This window comes from Mustela nivalis, assembly GCF_964662115.1.
Source record: "Mustela nivalis genome assembly, contig: HAP1_SCAFFOLD_1196, whole genome shotgun sequence".
Lineage (NCBI taxonomy): Eukaryota > Metazoa > Chordata > Mammalia > Carnivora > Mustelidae > Mustela > Mustela nivalis.
Genome location: NW_028135468.1, coordinates 81,665 through 109,570, shown reverse-complemented (window position 1 = coordinate 109,570; position 27,906 = coordinate 81,665). Strand labels below are relative to the sequence as shown.

Sequence of the window (27,906 nt, the reverse complement as noted above, 5' to 3'; positions counted from 1 at the left end):
ACAGGGAGCTGTGGTGCGTTCCACACTTAACCTCCCACCGGCCATTCAAGTAATAATTCCATTTCACTGCTCTGTTCATCAATTCATCATCATTTCCTCCATCAGGGAGAAAAATCCAGAGGAATTTAAGACCTAACCTCCAAAAACAAAAGACAAGCATAAGCACCTCTCTGGGGTCCTGGGGCGGGAATAGGGTGTAATACATTTTTTTAAAAAAATATTACCACTCACTTATGCACAGATTTAACACTTGAACAGAGATGCCTGCTGTGGATCTGTTTAAACCATGTAAATGTGGTGCTGATTTTTAATGTATTATTATCTTTTGAAATGTAAAGGGAGTAGAAATGACAACCCCACAATTTTATTTTTGATACAAATCACAAAATCACAAATCACAAAATGTTGGAAGTTCTTTATCCCTGGATATTGGTAATTGAAGGAAAATGGGGGGGTGGGTAGGAGGGAATTTTCTCCTTCAATTTGCAACTCTCCCAAAGAGATTTTGCAGTACAGTCAAAGATAACATAATCTGCATAAATATTCATGGTCAAAAGGAAAAAGGGATGCATGGCAGGCTACAAATGTCCCCCCAAAGATATTCATGTCTCCATCCCTGGTACCTGTGAACGTCATCTAATATGGCAAGGACTTCACCAATGTCGTAAACTTGAGGATCTTGAGATGGGGAAATGATCCTGCATTATTTGGATGAACCCAACATTATCTCCAGTGTCCTTAAAGGAGGGAGGCCAAGGGAGACGGACTCCAGAGTTAAAGGTGGGGTGAGGGTGAGAACAGACACTGAAGTGACATGTTTTGAAAATGGAACACAAGCCAAGGAATGCAAGCAGACACTAGAAGCTGAAGAAGACAAGGAAACATTCCTCCTAGGAGCCTCCAGGAGGAAGGGGCCTGGCTGGCATCTTGATTTCAGTCCCCCTGAAATTCATTTTGGACTTCTGATTTCCAGGACTGTAAGAGATGAAAACTATTTGAGTCTATAGCAATTTGTTACAATGACAACCATAAACTATAGTATGAGGGTTTGATTAAATTGCTTGGTCATACAGCTAGTTGAAAATGAGTAATTATAGGGGTACTTGGGTGGCTCAGTGGGTTAAGCTTCTGCCTTCAGCTCAGGTCATGATCTCAGGGTCCTGGGATTCAGCCCCACATTGGGCTCTCTGCTCAGCAGGGAGCCTGCTTCCCCCTCTCCCTCTCTGCCTACTTGTGATCTCTCTCTCTGTCAAATAAATAAATAAAATCTTTTTAAAAAAATGAGTAATTATAAATTCTCATACTCAAACATGTAAACTTCTAAGTCTGACCTAATGTGTGCTGTGTGCCTTTTCTCTTTGTGAAAGCTAGAGCTCTGGTTCCATTTCAGCCCAAGACCCTCCTGTCATTATTATATTCAAGATGGAATGGAAATCTATATTTTACTTTTATTCTATTATAAAGGCATGTTTTCTTGAATCTTATAGTGTGTTTAGTTCATAGATATAATTCTTATTGCAGATTAGGATTCAAAATATCTTTTGGGGGGTGCCTGGGTGGCTCAGTCAATTAAACATCTGACTCTTGATTTCAGCTCAGGTCATGATCTCAGGTCCTGAGCTCGACGCCTCATTGGGCTCCCAGCTCAACCAAGAGTCGGCCTGAGTGTCTCTACCTCTTCCCCTGCCCACATGTATGCTCTCGTTGTCTCTCAAATAAATAAATCTTAAAAAAAATATATCTTTCAGAATTGACTCCACTCTAATTTTAAAATAGGAATAAAAAACACAGCAATTCATCACACCAAACTTTAAAGAACACATTTTGTCTATGATCTACTCTGTGCCTCGGGCTGTATTTGTTAGCTGATTAATATACGCTTAAGTCTGAAGGAGAACTCAAAGTTAATTAACTTTATTAACTGTATACCCATTGCTTTCTCTCCACTTCTAGAAACTGTTTCAGTAATAAAAAACCAATGTTTGATCAATAAAGAGATGTTTGATCAATTGAGAGATGGGTAAACACATTAGCTCCCCCAACTTACCCAGGACCTTAAACTGTGATTTATCCTGAAAATATCCAAAAGCAATTACAAAAAGAGTAATAAAAAAGCTAAAGAGAATAGCCCCATGTTTGCTTAATCAGAATAATATGTGACAACTTGAAATTCTAAGAAAGAAAAGAGAGAATAAATTCAAGTAACTTTGTAGCAGAGTGCTTTTGGATTATACACCTTGAGTAGATCTAGTGATTATTTAAAAACTACAAGAAATGGGGGCGCCTGGGTGGCTCAGTGGGTTAAGCCGCTGCCTTCGGCTCAGGTCATGATCTCAGGGTCCTGGGATCGAGTCCCGCATCGGGCTCTCTGCGCAGCAGGGAGCCTGCTTCCCTCTCTCTCTCTCTGCCTGCCTCTCCATCTACTTGTGATTTCTCTCTGTCAAATAAATAAATAAAATCTTTAAAAAAAAAAAAAAAACTACAAGAAATGGTTACACGGGGCGCCTGGGTGGCTCAGTGGGTTAAGCCGCTGCCTTCAGCTCAGGTCATGATCTCAGAGTCCTGGGATCGAGTCCCGCATCGGGCTCTCTGCTCAGCAGAGAGCCTGCTTCCCTCTCTCTCTATCTGCCTGCCTCTCCATCTACTTGTGATTTCTCTCTGTCAAATAAATAAATAAAATCTAAAAAAAAAAAAAAAAAAGAAATGGTTACACGTACTTCCTAGTCTGCTGGTGGTGACACCACTGGTGTTGAAATTCAGATGCTCTTTTATGTGTCTGTAGGTAGCGTAAAGCAAATGCCTGAACATTCACTTCCTCTTGGCAACCCAGGTTTTCAACATGGGAAAGGGAGATATAGATGCAGTATTAGGGAAACGTGAGGAAGGGCCCAGTGAAGGTGGATTTGAATGGGATAGTATCGGTATGAATTAGTAACTTTTTTCTTAAATTCATCTCCTAGATCGGTCTACAGCAAAGGCCTCGAAACGAGGACACCACATCAGCAAAGAGCACACATGGTACCCAGATCCTGATATCTAAGCACCGTTCCCACAAAAAGGAACTAGGGTCCAGAAGAAATGCCGGGCTCCAAATTTGTGGCAAGGAAAGCCCATGAATCTGGAAATTATAAAGCCCCTTTAAAAATAGAGAGATGTTGGGGCGCCTGGGTGGCTCAGCGGGTTAGGCCTCTGCCTTCAGCTCAGGTCATTATCTCAGGGTCCTGGGATCGAGCCCTGCATCAGGCTCTCTGCTCAGCGGGGAGCCTGCTTCCCCCTCTCTCTCTGCCTGCTTGTGAGCTCTCTCTCTCTGTCAAATAAATAAATAAAATCTTTTAAAAAAAATAGAGAGATATTAAGATTTTCACCCAAGCGACCAAACTTGGAGGTACCCAAGGAGGAATGACCTAATTATACCTGCTTCCTGATGCGATTAACTACGTGCACAACATCACTTCTGAACAAAGGTATTCAACCTGAATCTAATCATTAGGAGACAAGGAGACAAACCCAGAATGTGGGACATAGGTCGTGACTACTCGTCCAGAGTTTGGAAAGAAAGGACAGTTTCCTTAAAAACAGAAAGCTGCAAAAGCTCTATTCTTGAGCAGCAGAGCTTGAAGAAGCATTAACCAAAAGAAATGCATGAACACTAAATGGACAGGGAGAGCATAAATAATATTTTTGGACAACTGGAAAAATGTGTAAAGGGACTGTATGTCATATAATATTGATGAATAAATGTCAATTTTCAGCAGGGTAATACTGGCATTGTGGTTAAGAGGGGACTGTCTTTATTCTTAGGAAATGCCTGACATGTTTAGGGATAAATTTCATGGTATCTGCAACTTACATTGAAATGGCTCTACATGGGAAAAATTGTATGTAATAATGGAGAGTCAGTCTAGGTGAATGAAAAGGAAGCGTACAATTCACTGAACTGTTCTTCCCATTTTTCTGTTAGCTTACCCATTATCAAAATTTTAAAAGTTGGGAATAAAATCCAAGGAATGGGAATTTTAAATGCCTTCAAAACCCCATGTCATTATTTTGTCCTAAATTGATTTCTGCTAATTATTATGTCTGCTTGAAGATATCTATGGTGGCAGTAGCAGAAACAGTAGCTGTATTAAAGAATCAAAGAAAGCGGGGCTCCTGGGTGGAACAGTCTGATCAGCTCAGGTCATGATCTCAGGGTTGCAAGTCTAGTCCCACTGCCAGGCTCCACACTCAGTGGGGAGTCTGCTTGATTCTCTCACTCCCTCTTCCTTGTGCCCCTCCCCCAACTCACATTCGCATGCTCTCTCTCTCTCTATAGTAAATAAATAAAGTCTTTTTTTAAAAAATAATAAAAGAAAGAGTATTTTACAGATCATAAGTGATTTTAAAGCAATAATTAAATGGGTTATGGCCAGTTTAAAATAACATGGCGTATTTATAAATAATAATAGCCAAAGCCTCTGTGCTAAATTCTTTTCATGTCTTATCTCACTTAATGCTTGAGATAGATACTATCATCATTCCTACCTTATAGATGCAGAAATTCAGGCTTAAAACGGTCACATAACTACTATATTATCAGGGCTGTGATTTGAACTCAGGTAGTCTGACCCAACTTTCTCAAATGTATAAACTTACATTCATGAAAAGAGGCAATCAGTCATCAGGAAACAAAAGATTTGCACACATTTTGAGAGGATGAATATTAGTAGAACAACATACAACCAGAAAAAGAACAGAATGCAGAATGCCTGAAAAATACACAATCTGAAAACAAACAAATAAAAAGAGCTACTGGTGTTTAAAAATATTGTTGCTAAGTAAAAACCGCAATAGGAGAGTTAGAAGTTAAAATTATGGAAATCTCTCAGAACACAGAGCAAAAGGACAAAGAGATGAAAAATGAAAGACATGATTAAAAAGATGAAGGATTAATTCAAGAAGCTTAACATCTGACTAAGAGAAGTTCTGAAGACCACAGGAAAGTGAAGAAAGAAAGGAAAAGAAGCTGGGGTGCCTGGGTGGCTCAGTGGGTTAGGCCTCTGCCCTTGGCTCAGGTCATGATCTCAGGGTCCTGGGATCGAGCCCCGCATTGGCCTCTCTGCTCAGAGGGGAGCCTTCTCCCCCGCCCCCTCACCTGCCTCTCTGCCTACTTGTGATCTCTTTTTCTCTCTCTGTCAAATAAATAAAATCTTTAAAGAAAGAAAGAAAGAAAGTTAAAGAAGAAATGATCAAAGAAATAATATAAGAACACTTCCCAGAGTGGAAGACAGACAGGTGTTTGGACTTCAAGCTCATGCCAGTTGTCCCTGCATTGCCACTCAGCCACCCGTCCACCCCATTTCCCTACCTGATGATACTGGAGCTGGACATGGGAAAGGTTTCTCCTTTGCCAGCGGACATCAGGCAGGAGGAAGGGACTTCTCTTAGGTACGATCCTCCCGTGCCAATGGTCAGAACACATAGAATGCCCTAGAACATGCATACCAATGAGTCTCAGTCTGAACACCTTGCAGGTGGATTCCAGAGTCTGGCAGGCACCCCACAGGTGGCTTCCCACGAGGTGTAACAGCAGCATGCCTGTGAGGGTTCCAGTGAGAACTTGCAGGCAGGCACCCAGCAAGGCTGGTAGGCACCCTGGGGCAGGGGCCCGGGGGGAATTCCTGGACCTCATCCACCTGCTCTGGTACCAGTGGGCCACGAGGCACTCCCTCTCCAAGGGATGACTCTCAGCTTTGTTTGGGGAGAGGCAAGGGGCAGTGACTTGCCAATCTGATCTTGCATTAGTCCTAGAGGGAGCAGCTGTTCCCTGTATCTGCCACTCCTGTATTTTTTTTTTTTAAGATTTTATTTATTTATTTGACAGAGAGAGATCACAAGCAGGCAGCCACTCCTGTATTTTTTACTGATTCTCTTTTCCCCCTAGTAGCTAATCCCCTGCTAACCCCTTAGTAGTAAATCCCTCACTACTAATTAATACTTCTTTACACTTCCACTGCCCAAATTCCTGTTTGATTTTTGTCTCCCAAAAAGAACCTGATACACCACTGACAACCAAATACAATAAATGAGAAAAAGCTCATACCCAGACAAATACAATAAATGAGAAAAAGCTCATACTAGACTATGAAATCGCAGAGTATTAAGGAATGAAGAAAAAAAGAGAGGAACTGTAGGAGCTTCCAAAAGGAAAAAAAAAATCATTAAAAAAGATTTAAAAAAAAATAATCAGACCAGCACGGGGTTTTTCACATTAGCAAAATTTTGGACATTTAGAGAAAAAAATTATTTCAAACATCTAAGTCCATACCAATCATAGTAAAGAGCATTTTCAACCATACAAGACTCAAAAAATTTACTCCAATCTGAGGAAGTCATGTGAGATTATATTCCACCAAAATGAGAATAAAAAACAAGGGGAAATATAGCATACAAGAATGATAGAACAAAGCCCAGCATTCCAGGAAAATGAGCAGGAGCAGATCTAGGAAGCATCTTTGAGACAAATGTATTTATTTTGAGCAAAAAACAAATGAGTTAAAACCTAGTGATTATTAGGGATACAGTAAAGGAAACGTGGGTCTTCCCTCAAAAGGGAGGGGGAAAATGTCAGATCAATTAAAAACTCCGGGACAACTGCCAACAACAAAATGTGATGTGATCCAAATGAGCCATGATTCTGAGCACTTGGTGAAACTTATCAGAGGAAACCATTTGAAATCAACATTAGAAATTTCCTCCTTTGAGTGATGCTATAGTTGTGATATTGGAATTACAGTGTAGAAAGTACAATTATAGTACCCTACTTGGCTCTGACACAAACAGTATTTACATGAACACACTCATTGGCTTGTAACCTTGAGACTCAACCTAGGAAATAAGAAAAGCAAATTGTGCCAGTCAGAGAAGGCAGATGTTATCAACGTCAATACTTTAAAAAGTAAAGACATAGCTGAGAAAGTTGAAAGACGGACAAGTGGAAAAAAAAGAGGCAGACAAAAGGGTAGCAGTACTTAGTATCCACATGTCACAAAATTTGAGATAAAAGGTGGTAAGCAGGTGGAACAAAATATAGAGATTTATGAATGTTACAATTGCAATAGTAAAGAACAGAGTTCATACCGTGATAAAATTAAGAAGTTACACATGCCCCCTTGTGTGTGCGCTTCATCTATATATAGCAGACAGGGTCAACCTAAAGTAGATACATCAAAACAGCTGAGCAAATATGCTATTAATGAGTTACAGAAGTAATACCCACTAACAGAATTAACAGGAACCATTAAAAATGTGTCGCCTCTGGAAAACAAAACTCTTTTTTTCATTATCAGCACTTATCTACCATCTGATTTGTTTCAGCCACATTCATCAATCACTGTGATGTTTAGAAAATAATCATCTGGTGCCAGAGTTGGCAGGTGGCAACCGATGGCAAATATTTGAGATATTGTGAGCCACTGAGGTCTCTGGCAACTCTCTAACTTTGCCACTGTAATGTGAACCATCTGTAAATGAATAGGTGGGACTGTTTCAATAAAACTTTATTTACACAAACAGGTGGCAAGCCAGCCTCCGCCTTCAGGCTATAGTTTGCGAACCCTGATTCATTCCACTGTTTCCCAACCTACATACTACAAGGAACTCCAATATATTTAAGAGTGTTCCTCCAAAAAAAGGGAGAGAGATTCCATGATCAAAGACTTTAGAAAATGCTAGGTTAGATAAGCCTAATCAGTCTTCTTTACTCCACAACGACAGCCCCAAATGTGCTGATGAGCTTTAAATACCCAACATGGAAGTAATCTAGAGTACACAACATTCCTCCAACTTATCAGAATACACTGGAGGAACATCAAAGGCCGCGGATATTCAGGGGAATGGTCTAGGAAATAGTGTCATAATCTGATTCCTATCCTGATAAACAAATAAGACTGGGCAAGTGGACTGTGACTTGCCCAAGGCTACGTGACCAGATGGTGTCAGAATGGGACAGGGGCCAGCCAGCTCAGGGTGCTTGCTGCCTCTCCACAAGGCTGGCCATCGGGTGCCTACAGAAGAAATCAGCGCAAAGCTAGTAACATCTCTATCCTGTGTGACTTCAGGGGACACACTTCAAAATAATGTAACCACATCAATGCAACAATACTTACACCTCAAAAAGCTGAAGACTTTGGGGCTAGATTTTATTACTTTCTTTAGAACCATCATGAGGTGAGCTGAAGTGTATGATGAGTTTCATTCACTATGAATCTGTTTCTTCATCTCTAACATGGGGGGAGGGGAGTAGAAATGATAGAAAATAAAAATAAACTCTTCTCTCAACTTTTTTGTGATTCCAGCATGTCATTTGGTGGTACTGAGCATACATGTTAGGTCATGTAAGTAACACGTTCCTGTTGATTAAGGCCTATCTCAATGTACAGCACCATACAAAGCACACAGCATGCAGGTGGGAGGTAACAGCAAGCTGATGAGGGTCAGGGAAATCCTAACTTCTGTGATGATAGTACTGAAACAGAAAATAGAGCCAACCCACTCCCAAACAGAGATGTTCAGGATATAAACTGGAAAAACAAAAACAAAACAAAAAACCCAAAAAACAAAAAGAAGAGAACTGCAGCATTTAGCCAGTTGGTGCTAGCAAGGTGGCCTCCAGCAGCATCGGGTCTACCTGCTCTGAGAACATCCTGGTTCACAAGGTGGTTTCTGACTCTTAGAACGTCCTACGTCATCTTCTAATTCATGAATCAACCATTCCATTTCCTTCATGTTTTTCAGGTGTCCTTTCATAGCCCGTGATCACTCATGCGAATGGAGCTGTGAAAACATTCTTAGCCCACTTAGCTAAGGGCAAGCTTCCCCTATCCACTCTCACTCATGGTGGGAAAATGCAACCGTTCTTTCCAGAACCATGGGAAAGCGACCTCTGCTGACAGAATTCCCGTCCAACCACGTCCAGGTCAGATTGCTCCAGGGGTCATCAGTCAGTAGCCCACGGGAAGAGGAAGACCAATTCAGCTGACCTACAAATCTCACCCTGGCCCTGGCCCAACATTACAACTCACAGACTGTCCCTGAGGTCACAATTCCTGCTCTGAGACTTGTTCTAATAGCCTCACACGGTGGGAGGCTGTCCAACCCTTTGGAGACCACTAGTTATCCAAGACTTCCTTTGCTACACTCCTAAAATGCCCAGTGCCATGGGGCCAGATAAGGAGGAAGCAGCTGCAGCGCAAGAAAGTTGAGAGCCCATCTAGGTGTTGCTACAAGGTCTCTAGATTTAAATGCAAACCAGCCCCTGGCCTGCCCTGTCCTGCATAATGTTTAAAATGTGGCAAGAACCACTGAGAAACTGAGCATTTTAATTAATTTTGTTTTAAAAAACTGAAGTAGTGTAAAACGTTTCTGCATTAAGCACAAATGTATCACCTTAATAAGATTTCATTTGACTTTTAATGCTCTATTGCCTAAGACGGTATTGGTCTATTGCCCTGTGTGAGTCTACCCATAAGCACATTGCTGATCTACCTGGTGTTAAGATAACTGATGATTCCATTTAAATGATTTTTTTCCCCCTATATACTTCTATACACTGTAATGTGTCTATGTGAATATTTTATACAGACAGCACAAGTTACAGTGATAATTATGTAACTCCTAATTAGTAAGTAAATTAAAATGTGTTTTAATGAAATGTATAATTTACTTTTCTAGCTTATAAGGTAAATATCAAATTTTCAAATTTAAGACAAGAACAATTTAAATCAAATTTTCTATTGATTAAAAAACCAAGTGGAGATACAAAAGCTAGGACTATAATTAGAACAGTAAGGGAAAAAAGGGACTGAAAGAAATAAAAAATGTCATGATCAATACCAACTACAATTTTTTGTAGCAGAGAAAAATAAAAAGGCTGTTAATTGTATCAATCAAAGATGATAAAGCAGACAATTTAGTAGATAATTAAGCAGATTGTTAAAGGACAATTTCAGCAAAGACACAGTGAATGTGATACAAAATTTCCTTTCAATAATCAAAAAGGGAGCAGTGAAATTAGTCTCCTGAAATCAGAATTAAATGACCAACAAAAAAATTTTAAAGGATTAACAAAATTTGAGCTTATAACTTTGGCCAGCTATAAAACATCTCAGATTCTTAAACAATAACAACAAATACACACACACACACACACACACACACACACACACGGAGAGATGGTAAAAAAAAATTATATGGAAATTCTGTTGGAAAATTATGAGGAAAAAATTAAAAAAGTATACTGCACAAAAAGTGAAAGATTTTAAATTAAACAACCAAGTAACTGCCCAGAGAAAACAAGATCTTTCTAATAATATCAAAGATAAATAAATTCAAAATTTAAAAAAATCACAAGAAGTTTTCTGTAGCTTTGGATGAGTCATACAATTTAAGAGACATTGCCAAATTAGTACTTTGGGTACATTTTTGTCTCAAAAAGACTTCCAACTTATAAAAAATGTTGTCAATTCATAGCTGAAAAAAACTGAACTCATCGCATAGATACTTTTGAATCTTTTCCATCTGTCAAAGAAGAATTTTCACTAGATATGAAAACATAAAGCTTCTATCATAAAAGTGCTCCAGCTATGTTGAGTCAAAAAATCCAAACTTACTAATCTTTTAAAATAGCAGACTGGTGTTTTTCTCTTAGTGCTTCATTCTACTATTTGATATTAACTTGTAGCTAGTTTCCTAAAGCACAGCCTGAAAACTGTCATGGATATCATTGGTAAACTTGTTTAGTATATACACAAAAATGCAATGAATTACCATCAGTTTATAGAATTGCTGAAAGAAATGGAAAATAATTAATGCAATAATCATGTTTTCTCTGCAAGTAGATCTTTGGTTGGGTCATGGAAAAGTTCTACTAAGATTTACCCTGTAGTTAATGCAAGTTCAAGATTTTCTTTTAACAAAAAGAATCTTGCCAAACACTCAATAAAAACAAAGAAAATAAAAAGGCAGCGTGATTTTTGTTTTCTCAAGAGATATCACACTGCATATGAACAAGCTAAACTGGAAGCTCCAGGGATGCCTGGGTGGCTCAGTCGGCTGGGCGGCTGCCTTCGGCTCAGGTCATGATCCCAGCCTCCTGGGATCGAGTCCCGCATCAGGCTCCTTGCTCGGCGGGGAGCCTGCTTTTCCCTCTGCCTCTGCCTGTCACTCTGTCTGCCTGTGCTCGCTCTCTCTGTCAAATAAATAAATAAAATCTTAAAAAAAAATAAAATAAAATAAACTGGAAGCTCCAATAAAAGGAAAAGCTTATTTATGACCTTGTCAAAGAAGTATGAAAATGTAAATCAAAATTGATACTTTTCATAAATCAAAAATAATGTTTTATATATCTTTCTAACTCGCATCAATATGCAGAAGATCTAATTGAAAGCAAAAGTGTTATATAAATTGTCTTCAAAATCCATAAGAAAAACTTGAAGAACACTTTATGGAGATTTTTAAATTTAGAGTTCATTTTTAATTTTTACAATATCTCTTTGAATTTAATGTTAACAATTCTGAGTTGGCATAAAAGTTAATGAATTTATATAGCTTAAACAGACACAGGTTGGGGCACCTGGGTGGCTCAGTGGGTTAAGGCCTCTGCCTTCGACTCAGGTCATGGTCTTGGGGTCCTGGGATTGAACCCCACATCAGGCTCTCTGTTCGGCAGGGAGTCTGCTTCCTCTCTCTCTCTGCCTGCCTCTCCCCTACTTGTAATCTTTGTCTGTCAAATAAATAAAAATAAAATCTTAAAAGAAAAATAGACACAGGTTTAAAACTGGTAACTTTTGTTTCAAAAAATGACATCAATTTTTCTAAAAAACATTAATTAGTCAATTAAAATGGCAAATATTAAAGGAAAATGGTTTTTGGCACCTGATTAAGTTACTGGAAAACTTAAGTATGTTTGGAACTTTGTTACACAAATCTACTTTTTCAACTATGAATTTTATGAAATCTAAATATAGACCAAGTATTTCAGATGAAAATGTGGCATCTGAATTTAGATCTCCTATAACTCTAACATACCCACAAAATTTTAAGACTCACTGCAATAAAAAAAAGTCTCACAAATATTTTTATTTGATTACATGTTGAAATGATAGCATTTGGGGTTGAAGGGTTAAGAAAATATATTATTGAAATTAACTTCCCCTGGTTTCTTTTAATTTTTTCAATGTGACTACTAGAAAACGTAAAATTGGCTATGTGGCTCACATTATATTTCTGTTGAATAGTTAGAGACTGACTACTCAAGTAGTCTATTCCCAGAAGCATCAATAATATCATTGGAAAATCTCTTAGAAACACAGACTCTCAGGCCCCAACCAAAACCTACTGAATAGAATCGAAATTTTATTAAAAATTCCAGGTTTGGCCAAGATGAAGTAATAGAAAACAGATTTTTGCTTTTGTCTGAGACAATAAAAGAAAGGAAGAAGAAAATGTATGTGAAAAAATGGTTTTTAGGAAACAGGACATCAGAAAGTAAATGAGGCAAACCTAGGATTGTCTCATCTTATTGTCTTAAGAGATTTCCTGGCAATGACATAGGAGGAAAAACAGAGGAAGAGCCCAGTGACTTTCTGAGTTGAGGATACAGAACTGAGAGAGTTGGAAGACAAAGAGTTTGGAGGGCAGAAAGGAACTGTACACAGAGAGAACTTCAGAATCCTCAGTCACCCCTGAGAACTTAGCTGAGTACTGATCAGTGCATGTGTGAGTAAACTACCTGTGGCTAGGGGAAAAAATACCTGAAAGGATTAGAGGTAATACTGACTGGTGTTCACACAGGGCCAAGAACAGTACCTGTTTCTACCAAACAGACTAGAAAACCTCATAATTCAGAGGCATTCAGTCCTCAAGAAGATCTTGCCTCTGTAGTGAGGAATAATTAGCCCCACACTGAGCATTAATCCAGTCCCACCTAACAAGACTTAAAAAGCAAGACACAAAAGAATCAACTGTCTCCATCTAATTTAGCTATGTCCCAAAACAAAACTTAAGAATATTTGTATTAACACAAAAATATCCAGCACCCAAGAATATAACATCACAATATCTACAATTCAGTCAAAAAGTTCCAGGCACAGACAGGAAAATTCAATCCCTAATGAGGAGAAATGACAATCAATTGAAACTGACCCAGAATTAAGACAGATAGTAGAATGAGCAGACAAGGATGGGTACTCTCAGTTTTAGCAGAGACATGAATATATAAAAACACAAATTCAGTTAATAGAGATGAATCTCCAATGTGTGAGATGAACAGATATTAGATGGAATTAATGACAGGTAGACATCACATACAAAAAAAATAGTGAACTTGAAGACATAGCAGTAGAAACATTCAAAATTAAAAAAATTAAAAAGGAATTTAAAAAAACAATGAAACAAACAATAAAAAAACCCCACCAGAACATGAATGAGCTGTGGAGACAGCAAAAGCAACTTAATATATATGTAACTGTAGCATTCATTAGAGAGAAGGGGCAAAAAATTACTAAAAATTTTCTAAACCTAATAAAAATATAAAGTCCAAAAAGGGAGAGGGAGGGGAGCTTGACTAACCCAAGCACAAGAAACATGAAGAAAACTATACCAAGGCACAGCATAATCAAATTGCTCAAAACCAGCAGTTAAAAAGAAATCTTAAAAGCAAATGGAGAAAAAGAACACACTATAGAGGAATGAAAATAAAGAGGATAGCAGATTTTGTCAAAAACAGTGCAAGGGAGATTCAAATTAAAACCACATTGAGATATCACCTTACACCAGTTAGAATGGCCAAAATTAGCAATACAGGAAACAACATGTGTTGAGGGGATGTGAAGAATGGGGACCCCTCTTACACTGTTGGTGTAAATGCAAGTCGGTGCAGCCTCTTTGGAGAACAGTGGGGAGATTCCTCAAGAAATTAAAAATAGAACTTCCCTATGACCCTGCAATTGCACTGCTGGGTATTTACCCCAAAGATACAGATGTAGTGAAAAGAAGGGCCATCTGTACCCCAATGTTTATAGCAGCAATGGCCATGGTCACCAAACTGTGGAAAGAACCAAGATGCCCTTCAACGGATGAATGGATAAGGAAGATGTGGTCCATATACACTATGGAGTATTATGCCTCCATCAGAAAGGATGAATACCCAACTTTTATAGCAGCATGGACAGGACTGGAAGAGATTATGCTGAATGAAGTAAGTCAAGCAGAGAGAGTCAATTATCATATGGCTTCACTTATTTGTGGAGCATAACAAATAGCATGGAGGACATGGGGAGTTAGAGAGGAGAAGGGAGTTGGGGGAAATTGGAAGGGGAGGTGAACCACGAGAGACTATGGACTCTGAAAAACAATCTGAGGGGTGTGAAGTGGCAGGGCTGGGGGGTGGGAGGTTGGGGGAACCAGGTGGTGGGTATTAGAGAGGGCACGGATTGCATGGAGCACTGGGTGTGGTGCAAAAATAATGAATACTGTTACGCTGAAAATAAATAAAAAATAAAATTTTTAAATTAAAAAAAAAGAAAAAAAAATAGTGCAAATGCCAAGAAAGTGAAGCAACATCTTTAAATAATTAAAAAAACAAAACAAAACCAAAAAAACCCCTGCCAATCTAGAATTCTCTATCCAGCAAAACAGCTTTCAAATATAAAGGCAAATAAGGACTTTATCAGATATATAAAAGCAAAAAGAGCTCATGAGCAGCAGTCCTGCATAAAAAGAAATATTAAAGGAAGCCATTTTGAGCAGAAAAAAAAAGACATCTCATACAAATATGGATAAGAAAGGCATGAAGAGCACTGGAAATAGCAATTACTTAACATTGAAATTTTTCATTATTTAAATATCTTTAAAATAGGAGTAACTTCTTAAAACAAAAATAATAATTAATGTGGAGTTAATTACAATATGTAGAAGTAAAGTGCATGACAACGGTAATATACAGCTGAGATGGAAGCATACTATTGTAAGGTTCTTACATGCGAAGGGGTTTAACCTCATTAAGTGTAGACTATGGTAAGTTAAAGCTGCAGACTGTAAACCCTAAAGCCACCATTAAAATAACAGAACAGAGAGATACAGTATGGTAACCCATCAAAGGAGAGGAAATGGAAACGTGAAAAATACTCAAATAATCCAAAAGAAGGAGCAAACGGGCAAAGAGAATAGAGAATGGGATAAATAGAAAACAGATACTATTGTATTGCAAACAAAAGCAAGAGCCAATTACACACTGCCTATAAGAAGTGAAACGTAAAGACACAAACAGATTAAAAGGATAGACGATGACATACAATGATGTCACCCATCCAAAGAAAGCTGAAGAGGTTTTATTAATATTAGGAGATTTTAGAGCAAAGAACATCACCTGGTATAAAAAAGATCATTTGGGGCGCCTGGGTGGCTCAGTGGGTTAAAGCCTCTGCCTCGGGCTCAGGTCATGATCCCGGGGTCCTGGGATTGAGCCCCACATCGGGCTCTCTGCTTGGCAGGGAGCCTGCTTCCCTTCCTCTCTCTCTGCCTGCCTCTCTGCCTACTTATGATCTGTCAAATAAATAAATAAATAATCTTAAAAAAAAAAAAAAGATCATTTCACAATGATAAAGTGACTAGTTCATCAGGAAGATATAACAGCCCTAAACATCTATTCACTTTAACAGCTCTGCTTCCAAATACAGGAAGCAAAACCTGATCAAACAGCAAGGAGAAGGACAAATTCACAAGCACATTCACATACTTCAATACTGCTCTGTCAATATTTTATAAGAGAAAGAGAAAAATCAATGAATACATAAGAGATAGAACGAGATCCTCCAGTGATCAGAATGCATCCTAAAGTCTGAGAAGCACTGTTCTACACTACTCTCAAAGGACAGTCAGTCCATATTCAGGTCAACTTCTGCTAAATTTTTCTTTTTTCTTCCTTCTGATATAACTGGTGCTCTTGTGTCTGACTTCTAGGCTAAACAGGAGTGAGAGTAGGTATTTCTAGGAAAGCTAATCTTGAAAAACAAACCACAGAATTGAGATGGTAGAGGTGAATAACTCCTAATGTTTTCATCTTAAAGAGCTGGAAAAAATATCAGCCCCACCACTTGGATTTAAACTCCTTGAGATTTAAGGGACTCATCTCTAGGACTACACTAAGAGCTACTCTGAAGGATTATGTAGACAATGCTTGGCACGTGGCCCAACACAGAACAATAACACATGCTTTTCCTACCTTTTCCACCACACTGACTAATCTGTATGAACGCTCCTGATGCAAACCTAAGCTTTCCAGCACATCTGCTGGAGTCATCCCGGAAAGGATAGGGAAGGGAATATCTTCACCAGCAAAGCATACCAGTATCTCTATTCTGATCATTGAAAATTCTGAGACACCATTCATCTAGCCAATACTTTTCCTTCTAATCTTAGTGAAGAGCTTTATTTATGGTGGTAATTTACGTTCTTCCAACAGCTGTGGCCTTACATCTCAGAATGGATTAACAGAGAAAGGTTGAGTTGGACACCTTTATTACAAAGTTTCAAATTATGACAACTATATCAGGAGTAAATATGACTAATATAATTTTTTTAAGTCCCATTGCAAAACCTCTATCACTTGTTACTGACTGAAATCGGGAGTGGTAAAAACAGGGACAGAAGTCAGAAGACCTGACTTTCAAGCCAACCCTGCTGTCTGCTTCCTTTATCATCTTGAGTAGAACATTTTTCTTTGTGAGCCTTAATTTTCTCATCTATACAAGAAGGATAAGAAGACAAGCTCTGTTCATCTTATAGAGTATAAAGAAATTTAAAAGGAGATGCATGTGAAACCATAAAATGTACATAGATGCTAAGTATTATTTCCATTGCTCACTGTCATCCGTTCCTTCTATTAATATAGAAGCTTAAGAGGTCATTGCAGGGGGGATAGCTGCTTAACACCAAGCTACTAGTTTTTTCTCCTTTTTAGACTTAAGCACTCAATATGGCGTGACCAACCATGAGTTTTTAAAATTCAATAATCTCCCAAATTACTACTTGGAAGTTTTCTCTGCACGTAATAAAGGAATGTAGCAACAAGAAAAGTTTGAGTAACTTATCCAAGTTACTCAAAGTTGAGAAATTTTGGCTTACACAGGCCAAACTGCCCCCCCCACACACACAAGAAACCTTACTAGAAAGTTAAGAAAAGAGTGACAACATTATACTTAATAATGCTAGAAAGAAACAAATAGTGGCTGTGCCCTTTGGACAATGCTGCATTAAAACAACAACCACAATCAGTGTTTTCAGTGAGCTGGCCACAAATCTGGAACAATCAATGTCTTCATCAAAAAGTAGGCAAATGCTTGAACTGATTCTCCAAGCCCAACATGGACTCAGGGCACTAAAAACTCCAGCCCTAAACTGATAGTTAATTCTTTTTTTTTTTTTTAAGATTTTTTTATTTATTTGACAGACAGAGATCACAAGTAGGCAGAGGCAGGCAGAGAGAGAGGAAGCTGATAGTTAATTCTTAAATTAATTCTTAGTCCTTAAAAGTTACTACATTAGCATCAAGCTACTCTTCCAGAATCCTCTGTTATACGGGTGACCTTCACTGTGATTAACTACCATGTAGTTATTGGCTCAGTGCACTGGAAAGTAAGTGTGACCTTGGAGCTGGAAGATCGATATTTAAATCTCAATCCCATCACCCACTAGATAAATGATTTTGCCCAGTCATTGTACATCCATGAGCCTTGAAACTCTTCCATAAAATCCAAGTAACACTACCTACCACATATGGTGGTAGTGTTAATGGTGGATATTAATTACGTGAACGTGCCTAGCACAGTGTCCTGCCCAAAATAGTGCTCAGAAATATTTATAAACTGCGATATCTCTTACATTTAAATGACGATTATTCACAATGAGTCATTTTCGTAGTACTTTAACTGAAACTTCCAAGTATTCACTGTTAAGAAGACTTTACTCTTAGCAAGAGCTGTATGTTCTACCAGACTATGAATGGTACTTCAGGAAATAATAATCATAATCATAACAATCCTAGAAAACAAAAATCTTGAGAAGGAAAAATCCTGTCATATTGTGCAATCTTTTCATCTTTTAAACTGTCTCCACTTTCCGGTCTATACTGAAACTAAAACATTAAATCCACAGGCAGGCATCCTCCAATTTCCCACACTTGATGAGGATAATGAACTTGGTAAGCCCAATCACAATGGAGGCAACTCTCCCACAGCCCATCAATTCTCCCCCGTTGTTCTAAAAATTGATAACAATGGGGATACCATTTGGAAAATACAAGATGAAACAGAAAAGCCATTCTTAGGAACTATCAGGAATCCCTGAGAACTTGGCAATCAGAGAGAATAAAAAGCTTGGAGGAGAAAAAGGTGTGAGTGATCATTATGTAAACACAGCACTGAATTCTGAAAGCCAACTTCTAGCTGAAATGGGAATTAGTCGAGAAGAACATGTATACTGGAGACCACAGTTATGCCGGTAGGAAATAGGAGTGGGTTTATCAATGTTACTAGTTCTACAAGGAGATAAGATGGTATTATTTGAACCTAGAACCAGTATCTGTGCTCAGAGTGAAAGTGGGTTTTCCATAGTACGTTTGCAGTTTCCTCTAAGGTGTGTGTGTGTGTGTGTGTAAGAAGCCTAAACGCTAGAGACAGAACTAATTTTTCCATGGGAAAAAAAAAATACAGCGCTTTCACTGCCTGCTGTAACCAGCTTGTGTTTATGTCCAACACTCTGAGAATTAAGTACGGCAAAAAATGCCACGTGATGAAAACTTTTAGTTTTTTTAAATAAAGTAATGAGGAAGTTTAAAAAAAAAAAAAAACCACACACACATGTTGGGTTTACATAAATAACCAGCCAAAACATTTTTCTACCATATAATTTTCTTGTCAAGCATATATTTTTCTTTTTCCTGGAAACTCAATGTCAGAAGTCTATGATAATGATGATCATTTTTCAACAGATAATTGGATAATTCTGGGGTCAGAATGAAAAATATATATATAAATCCTATTTAAAAGTCTTATATCAAATTCATTTTTAGGAACAGGATGGAAATAGTCTTAGCATTGCTTGAAGTAAATTGTCTCTGTACTTGAGCTCATGGTCTATCAATGTTTCTAAGAATGTAGGTTCTTAACCTTTTTCTTAAGAGCTTTTGAACTTAAAATCCAATGGACTAAAAACTGCAGTCTTGAAAGAAATAAAGAAAGATAGGAAGGAAGGAAAAGCATGTTTACTTCCAAATATTCAACCATGGAATTTCCTCATTCCGGCACACAGTTCAAGGACAGAGTTCTGTCTTTCTACTTGCTCCACTATCAAGAGCTACATCTGAAACAGGACATACAGACATAGCCCTAAAGCAGAGTGTGCTTGTCAACAGTTCTTCTTGAGCCCCAGAGTGATTCACTCTAAAGAAGGCTGCCCATTGTCCTCAGAGAATCTTTCTAGAAGAAGGCAGATCCAACTTCCTCTTTGAGCTTCTCCTCTTCTTCAATAGTGGTAGGTTTCCTCCACCTGCCCAGCTGGTATTTTTACGATTAAACATGAGTTTTATCAGAAACACAGACTTGTCATCCTTAAAAGGCGGAAAAGGGGAGATAAAGCCAGGTAGCCCACATCCCACTGGATGGGAAGATGAGACTCCTGAGAGCCTATACTGTGCAGATATGCTTCTGCTTCATGAGGAAATTACGCTTTCCTTCAACGGGCCTGAAAGTGAACTACTTCCCTCACCCAGACACAGCTGAGAACAGCAGGACAGAAACCAGAGGCTGTTGGCTGCGATGCCCAGCACCAAGAAGCGGAGGAGAGCCATGGGGCACAGTCCCTCCTGGGTGACAATAAGCCTGACAACCAGTTTCTGCAGAGCTTGGCAGACGGAAAAGAAAGCCTCTTTAGAAATACAGCTGGCAAAACACTGAATATAAAGGATACTCTGAGCAACTGCATAATTGCAGACTTAGAGTAACTGTCTAAACTCGATCCCCATAGTATGTCGTTTATATGTCGGTGGCGCAGGCTAGACCCCCACTGCACATCCTTTAACAAAACGGTTCCTTCTTACTTCTTGTATAGCAGTGATGGAGACAGATGGAGAGGGGACAGCAAACCCAGGAAGATACTGATATGTCCTCTCACTTATCGTGGAAGGTTCAAACTCACATACTACCACTTACTGTCTCACGTCATTTGAGGTACTTAACCCCCAGGGTTTTAACTTACAAGATGGTGCCAATGATGAGAGGCATGGCATGTTAAGCCCTCAGCGCAGGGCCTGGCACGTGGTGGACCGAATCCATGATCCTCCCATCAGCAGCTGCCCCACCCCCACCACTGCATCTTCTGTGTCTCCATTACCCCTGGACCATGCACCCAACACAGCACCTCTGAAGCTTTCCTTTGCGTTTGGGCTGACAATGCATCTCCAGACTGTAAGCGCTGTGAGGGTAAGGGTTCATTCTGTGTTCTCAGTATGAGCATGTGCTTATACCCGCATACGTTTCCATGCACGTGCCCCCCGCGTGTATGCGCACACACACACACACACCACTACGAGGTTAACAAATGTTTGCTGAATAAACAAGTGAATGAATGAACAGACTGTTGGGCTACTTTCATTGTTTATTTCTATGTAATTCCAGTTTTAAAACCCTTTTCTCCAGATGTTGTCAGAGACGGTTAACTTCTCTAGGTTAACTGAACCCACTGACCACATCTGGATTCCAACTAAAGCAGCATCCCTCCGTCTGGGTGAGCTACAGTATGCACTAGCACAAGCTCCTCTCTCAGTGCTGTAGACAGATTCCCATATCTAACTCCTGTAGATTGGACTCCCAGAACTGTGCTTTTTTAATTGGGGAGTTCTAGAACCAAACTCCATTTTGGCACAGGTAAGCATCCTTTCACTTGTTTTCGGAATTTTTAAAAAGGAGAGCAAGAAGAAATGCAAATGAAGCCATTCGCATACACACACACACACACACACACACACACACACACACACACACAATTTCAGAGAAAGAGCAATTTCCCTGCAGTGAGGACCAGGTGGAAGGACTCCAGAACTCACAGCAAACACCATCAAGCAGGAGCAACATCTAGCAGGGATGTTATCCCTGAAGCTCTGGCTCAAGGCAGGGCAAGAACATCCTTTCCGGCTGCCTCCCAACAGCCAACCCGCTCCTTTCCTTGCTCTGAAGATACCCCTCCTCGTTCACAGCTTTAGAGAGAAAACTAAAGGTTCCCAAATCCAGGATCCCCTCACACTTCCTCTCCAGTATCTTTTCAGGGACACAGAATTACCGCTTGGAAACACCCCTGAGGAGCCTCTAGAACAAGAGGCCCTGCACATTCTTAATACGCCCATGACTTATACATAAGCTACTCTGGCCACAAAGCCCAAAATACCTTCCAAGATCCTTCAGAAATATAATTTTGGGGGGAAAAAGTAAACATTAATTCTGCTCTGTGTAGGAACAATTTCCATCTGCAAGGGAAAGGTTATCCAAAAACAAGGCCTTGTTTCAGTTCCTTTCAAGGTCCTGCCATGGGTAAGAAAAGCCAAAATAAATTTCAAACCATTTTCCCCAAAGTTCTGGCCTTTGAAATGCCCTGACCTGACCAGTTTCAAAACTGGTGTTTCCAAGTTTCAGTTCCAAAGAACCATTTTTCTTAAAGGGAAAGTTTTCTCTAAATAAAAGCTGTGACTGAGGGCGCCTGGGTGACTCAGTGGGTTAAACCTCTGCCCTCAGCTCAGATCATGATCTCAGGGTCCTGGGATCGAGTCCTTCATTGGGCTCTCTGCTCAGCAGGGAGCCTGCTTCCCCCCTTCTCTCTCTGCCTACTTGTGATCTCTCTGTGTCAAATAAATAAATAAAATCTTAAAAAAAAAAAAAAGCTGTGACTGAGTCTATTTAATGTGATTATTACACCTGACGCAGGTGACAGCCAAAGGGGACTGGCTCTCGACAAGGCAGAAGAAAGAGCCTGCGAATGGCCAAGAACAAATGAGGAAGAAGGGATCGCCCACTCAAGAAGCACGATCGAAAAAGGGGAGGAAGAATTGTACCTCTGAACACTGCTTAGAGAGTCAGTCCTTAAAGGTCTCCTCACAAGGAGAAAGCAATTCTGTAGCCATGCAGTCATGAAGGTTCACTAGACTTACTGTGGTCATCATTTAATCCATCCAAATACCAAATCATTATGCTGTACACCTGAAAGTAAGGTAGTGTTGTGCGCCAATTATACCTAAATAAAAAACTGAGGTGGGGGAGAGGCCAGGAGAAGAGAGCAAGAAAGAGCAGGGCCGCCCCCAGAGACACAAGGACATGCACCAGAAGCCCAGGGCAGTGAAGACACAGAAGGCATCCTGATGAGCAGGACGAAAAGCTGACAGAAGTCATCAGAAGGGATAGCCTACCCGGTGTCAAAGAGCAGGCTGGCTGGTGGGGGAAGCAATTAAACACCAATGACAGATGGAGATAAGGGCATCCAAGGCAAAGTGTCCCTAAGACACTTGAAACCGAGGCCTGTGGGGAGATGGCTGGGCAGCCACCAGGAGCAGGAGCAGGAGAGGTAGCGTGTCAAAGAGGAAACACAGGGTCCCAGGATGAGAAGGGAGGGGCCGAAGTCCGGGGGTTGGATGACGGCTATGGGGATGTGCGTGGGGGACAGGCCCGGGGCACCAGAAACACTAGAGAAGTCCTGTGACCAAAGGAGATGCCTTCGGCAGCCCAGCACCTCTCCTCCTCCAGGGAGAGAGTCATTTCTAACCTCTAGGGAGCCCCGTGGTGAAGGGGCAACATGGGCCCCGTGACCAAGGCTGCTGGCTCGTCTTCCAATAGTTCCCCCGGTGGAAAAGACCAGACATGTGAATTCTGAGCATCTATCTGTATCTGGAATCTGCCGGGACCAGTGTAGCACTCCACCCCCTTAAACAGGAATAACCACTTGGGCACTGTCATCTTCTGAAAGGAGTGGAGCTGGCAGAAGACAGATAACGGGTCCAAACCGAGCTCTTGGAATTGCCCATGCAAACGACAGTAAAACCCACTGAAAGCTGAAACACTGCACAGTTCAAGTACAGCTGTGAAAAAAGACCAAGTAAGAGACACGAGGATGTGTAAATGGAGCACAGAGGGAATTAAGGGCTTAGGACCGTGGGTCTAACTCAACAACTACAGGTTGTCCGGGGATCTGAGGCAGCAGTGGTTTCCAGGGCAAAAGCCCCGAAGAGTTAGAGGGGCTTCAGGCTGGGTTTTATACACATCCAAGTGAATATGGCTTATTTTATAACCTTTTATAGAACAAAGGGATTGCAGCTGACCGATCCTAATAAAAGGCTGTGATTTATGCTGCTGCTCCTAGAGAGCATTCATCCACTTCTGTGCACAGTGATTAGGAGGGCAGAAGGCTTCTGAGGCCAGGACAGAAGTTCAGGGCACAGACACAAGGCCTTGTGTCTCTGGCACTTGACTCCCAACAGGATTACACGAAAAGGTGCAGCCTCCCACCAAAGCCCACACCCGGCATGGGTCTAGTCTGCGGTTTCTGAACTGTGAATCCAGCCAGGGCTGGGCTCAAGCCCTTCCTCATCTTTAAGTGTTCTCCAGGCCTGTCACACAGTAAACACTCAACAGAAGATTTGCTGAATTAAACCAAAGAGCCAGGTCTTGGATAAGTAACAGCTTCTGCATGCGAAACTCAAGTTTTGTCATGGATAAGATAAGGGATGTGGGCAAAACACCATCCGGCTTTGGCCAGTGCAAAACAACCCAATCTTCTGAACACAAAAAAAGCACTTGTCTGAACACACAGTCTTTTTTATATACTTCATGCAAAAAAAAAAAAAAAAAAAAAAGGAAATAGTTAAACCTGATTTACATGTCTAATTGAAAAAACATTTTTGATATTAGACCCATCCCTTTGTTAATCAACAAAACACAAAAGCTGTGTGGGTTTTCAGTAAGAAAACCTATACATACTGGTGATCCCTGAAGAAATTTATTCAGAAAAAATGTTAATTCTGACATTTTCTTTTAAGCCTTCTCCCATGAAGGGCTGTATCTAGAATAACATTGACTTTGCAGAAACAGATAAGACTATTGACAATGGCTAGAGTTTAACAAAGGCGTCTGGATTTTTACCTTCCTTGGTTACTGCACAAAAGCAGCAAATGTAAGTACAGTTGCCCCAGCAGCTGGCAAGTTCTCCCCAAATGCGAAGAAGTTGTGAAACAGCTGGGGAATGCAAGATGCTTTTGAACAAGCTGCTATGTGATCCAAAATAACGCCAGCCTGTTCATCTTCCCGTACAATGGAAGCGACAGCCCAGGGCAGGTCTGGCGCATGCCCTGCAGCTGCTTCTTTCTTTGCAGCAGGGGCCCAACAAGTGGCTACAAATGGAGTGAGACGCACAAAAGCGGAAACCTTGCTCCTAACCCTTTGCGTGCTGTCACTGGGTCACGCGTGCAGCTCTTTTTCCAGTGTGGGAGAAAGCTGCATTTTATACCCAAATGTAAAACCTCTCTGATGTTTTAAATGGAACCCTTCCCTGTACTCCAGACCCATGCGCCACTTCTTGCTGACAACTTTCCCAAAAGGGTGGTGTTTGATGACATTATAGGGTTTCTGTGCTTTTGCCCATGACTGATTGTTTGAAAGAGAAATGCACAAGAAAAATCCACAGCTACAAATTAGCAATGTTAAAAGGGTCTTTCCAAAACAAGCTGGCATGAAAAAGGATTGCTCCACTTGTATCTGCTAAGTTTAAAGCATTCTGGCTTTATAACACAGGAACTAGCTCTACTGGTTGTCTACTGGTCATTGAGCCTGAGCATGGCCTGACTTTGTATCCACTTTCAAGCTACAGTCTAGCCATTTTCCAATCAAATGGTATCTCAAACTCTCCTCCCCTTTCCACCAATCTGGTGGCTCACCTTTAAACAGACTCCAGAAAAATATTCTGTTTTCCAGAGAAATGTTCGCTCTTGCCAAGGCTGGGCCAGCACAAGTTCCACAGAAGCGGTATTTTTCTTATTTTTCTTCAGGGTTACAAACAGCTAGTGGATGAACAAAGAGAATCCTTGCTTCTTCACACCAGTGTGTCTGGTTTTGAGTGTTTTTTTTTTTTTCTTTAAGTCCTGTCATCCTGGCCATTAGGGTTACAGGCTTCAAATTTAAAGGAAAGATAAATGGCTAGAGGACTGGCCACAAAATTATACAGCGGTAAAATTAGGAAGAAAGCCCTACAGTTCCGGAGCCCCTGGTAAATTCCTTGGGCAACTAGACAGAATTTTCCATCACGACCAGCCCTGCCCCCCAACCACTGATTCCAAAAGAGGAGTCACTCACTGCATTGCACAGCAGTGTTCACTAAGAAGAAGAGCAAGTTCAAGGCAAAGAACCACCAACTATTTTACCTCTTTGGAGGAGACAAGGGAAGAAAGAAAGAATCTGTTCTTAAACACCATGGTTAATACTTGGTGTTTGTTAGATAGCTACCACAGGCTAGACTCTGTGCTACTAAGTACTTTTTATGGATTATCAAATTTATCCCTTATAGCTTCAAATCAGGAGGTGCTATTATTATCCCTGTGCTAGAAGAGGAAAACAAAGTTCAGAGAGGCTGAGCAACTTGCCCAATATTACAGAGCTATAAATGGTAAAGGTGGCATTTCAAGCCTGCCATTGTGACTTCAGATGCTTGCCCTTAACCATCGTGCCTGTCTCCACAGCTGGCACTGCCCTGGGATGTTCTGAGTCACAGGCTGTCAGTCCAGAGTTTAAAACAACATCTTTCTTAAAGGCAATCCATCTTAAGTATATTCAAGACAATACCAATAGCCCCTATTACAAATGAGCTCAGTGATGCATACATGTGCACAGATAAAATCATGTTGTTAGATGCCGAAAAGGCATCTGAGTTTCAACTCATTAAGCAGTTAATCAAGGTTGGCCATATTTCCAAGGCACACTTGATGTTACACACGTAGCCAGCACCGCCACCCAGTCACACCACTTAAACAGAGTAGGAACTGCATGCAGCTGCTTTCAACGGGGAAGGCAAACAGAGATTCATGCCATGTAGAGTTCCTACCACAGGCCCACCTGCCTCAGGAGACACAACAGAGAGGACCGCTATTTCTGACTCTCTTTGGAGTTGCCAGAAAACTCTAAGCATCTTTGGAAGAAGCCTTGGTTGTCGCCATACACCTTCAACTTGAAAAGTTGGTTTCGTTTTGGTACTTGGTCCTAACAAAAGCCAGCAAGCTGTAGAAAGTCCGCCTAACCCCAATGCCTAACATCACCAAATCCCAACCTGGGCTTAGAGCACATACGGTGACTCTTGAATCAGGTATCAGCCTTTGTCAAAGACACAGGGATGAGCAAACAGCACTCTTTAGAGCAAGCCAGACTCTCTACGCTTCAGTTTACTCATCTGTTAAATAAAAAAAATAAAAAAACGCCTCGGTGGGAAATGGTGAAGTTCCTTCCAAAGTGTGTGTGAAGAGTCTCTCATCCGCCAGGCACTTTATAAAAAAAACCAGTTCCTGCCCTTTCCTCGCCGCAGAAGGGAGTGGAGGCAGATAAGAAAGCATATGGATTCTATCCACTGATCACTGGGGGACGTTTCACATCGGAGCAGAGTGCCCTGGGTTTTTCTTAGCAGCACCTCTGGTCTCGCATCCAGAGCCCTGAACGTCTTGTGCGCGGTGGAGATGTTGCCCAGGCCACTTCAGTGACCGGACTTGTGCGCAAGCTGGGTTTGCCTAAGTTCCCACCACCTCCGGGAAAACAGGGAGCTCTCTTAATTCCCACAGCCATCCTTCTCCCCTATCGCACGAGGAACTTCCTGGTGCAATAAACTGTCAGACTTCACCAGAGCTGTAATGCCTTCGCCAGAAGCGCTTAACCCCGCACCTGACCCAGACTGCGGCCTGGACTGGAGTCTCCCGGCCGCTAACTCACAGTAATGCCATTACCGCCTTCTGGAGCACTGCTCAGGGTGCCGGCGGGTGCCGGCGGTCCCCCGGGGTCTAAACCACTCCCTTCCGGGAGCCCGCACGCCACCCGAGGCTGCAGGGAGGGGCATGGACTGGCGGGCTGGCCGGGCGCGCCGCGCGGGGACTTCAAACCCGCGCGGGCCCTACGGAGGCGCGACCCTGGCACCGGAGGAAGGGCGCGGGAGCCGCGGCAGCTCTTGCCACTCGCCCGTGCAGTCCGGAGAGGAAACAGGCAGTGTCGCAGTTCTGAACACTGGCGTGCACCTCCGCGGGTCACCCCCTTCCCCGCCCCTCCTACCAGCGTAACGGGCCGCGGAGCTAACTTCCCGAAACTCTACAGAGGGAAATCCTGACCCGGCCCGCACCTCGGGGCGGGCGCGCGCCAGGGCGCGCCGGGGACGGAAGTGGGTGGGAGCAGTGGCCGCGCCGCGCCGCGCCTTTGTTACCGCTCCGGGACCCCGCGGGCCGCCGGGAGCACCCCGTCGCAACCGCCCGGCAATCGGCCGCCGGCTACCGGGTTCCCGTCGCCGCCCGGAGCAGGACCGCCCAGAGCTGGAGTAAAACTGGCCCCACCACCGGCCCCTGAGAAGGGCGCGCAGCTGCGTGTCCTAGTGTCTGCCGGCCTTAGTCTACGCTGCCGTTCCCTGCCCTGGGGGCACCGCGCGGAGGGACGTTCCTCACCTTCCCGAGCTTTCCCCCAGACCTCTGGGTGACAGAATCGCCGCTTCCCGACGGACAGCGGCGCGGCAGCCCCCGCTTCTCAGAAGCGCCACGGCCACTCCCTGCTTCCTTTCACAGAGCGAGGATCGGGTCCCCCCTCTCGGGATGATTCA

At 41.6% G+C, this 27,906-nt stretch overlaps 2 long non-coding RNA genes across 3 annotated transcripts in view; both read right to left on the bottom strand.

The window, feature by feature from the left end:
• Nucleotides 1-27,906, bottom strand: part of LOC309857313 — a 65,351-nt gene that overhangs the window by 36,223 nt on the left and 1,222 nt on the right. The gene's annotated exons all lie outside the window — the stretch shown is intronic.
• On the bottom strand, nucleotides 796-27,906 carry LOC309857314. Of its 2 annotated transcripts, none has more exons than XR_014307625.1 (3): nucleotides 27,755-27,906; nucleotides 5,348-5,469; nucleotides 796-975 (listed from the first exon to the last, which is right to left on the bottom strand). It is a non-coding gene; the product is annotated as an uncharacterized lncRNA (long non-coding RNA). The 2 variants fall into 2 exon arrangements; XR_014307626.1 differs by lacking the exon at nucleotides 796-975 and adding an exon at nucleotides 1,111-1,246.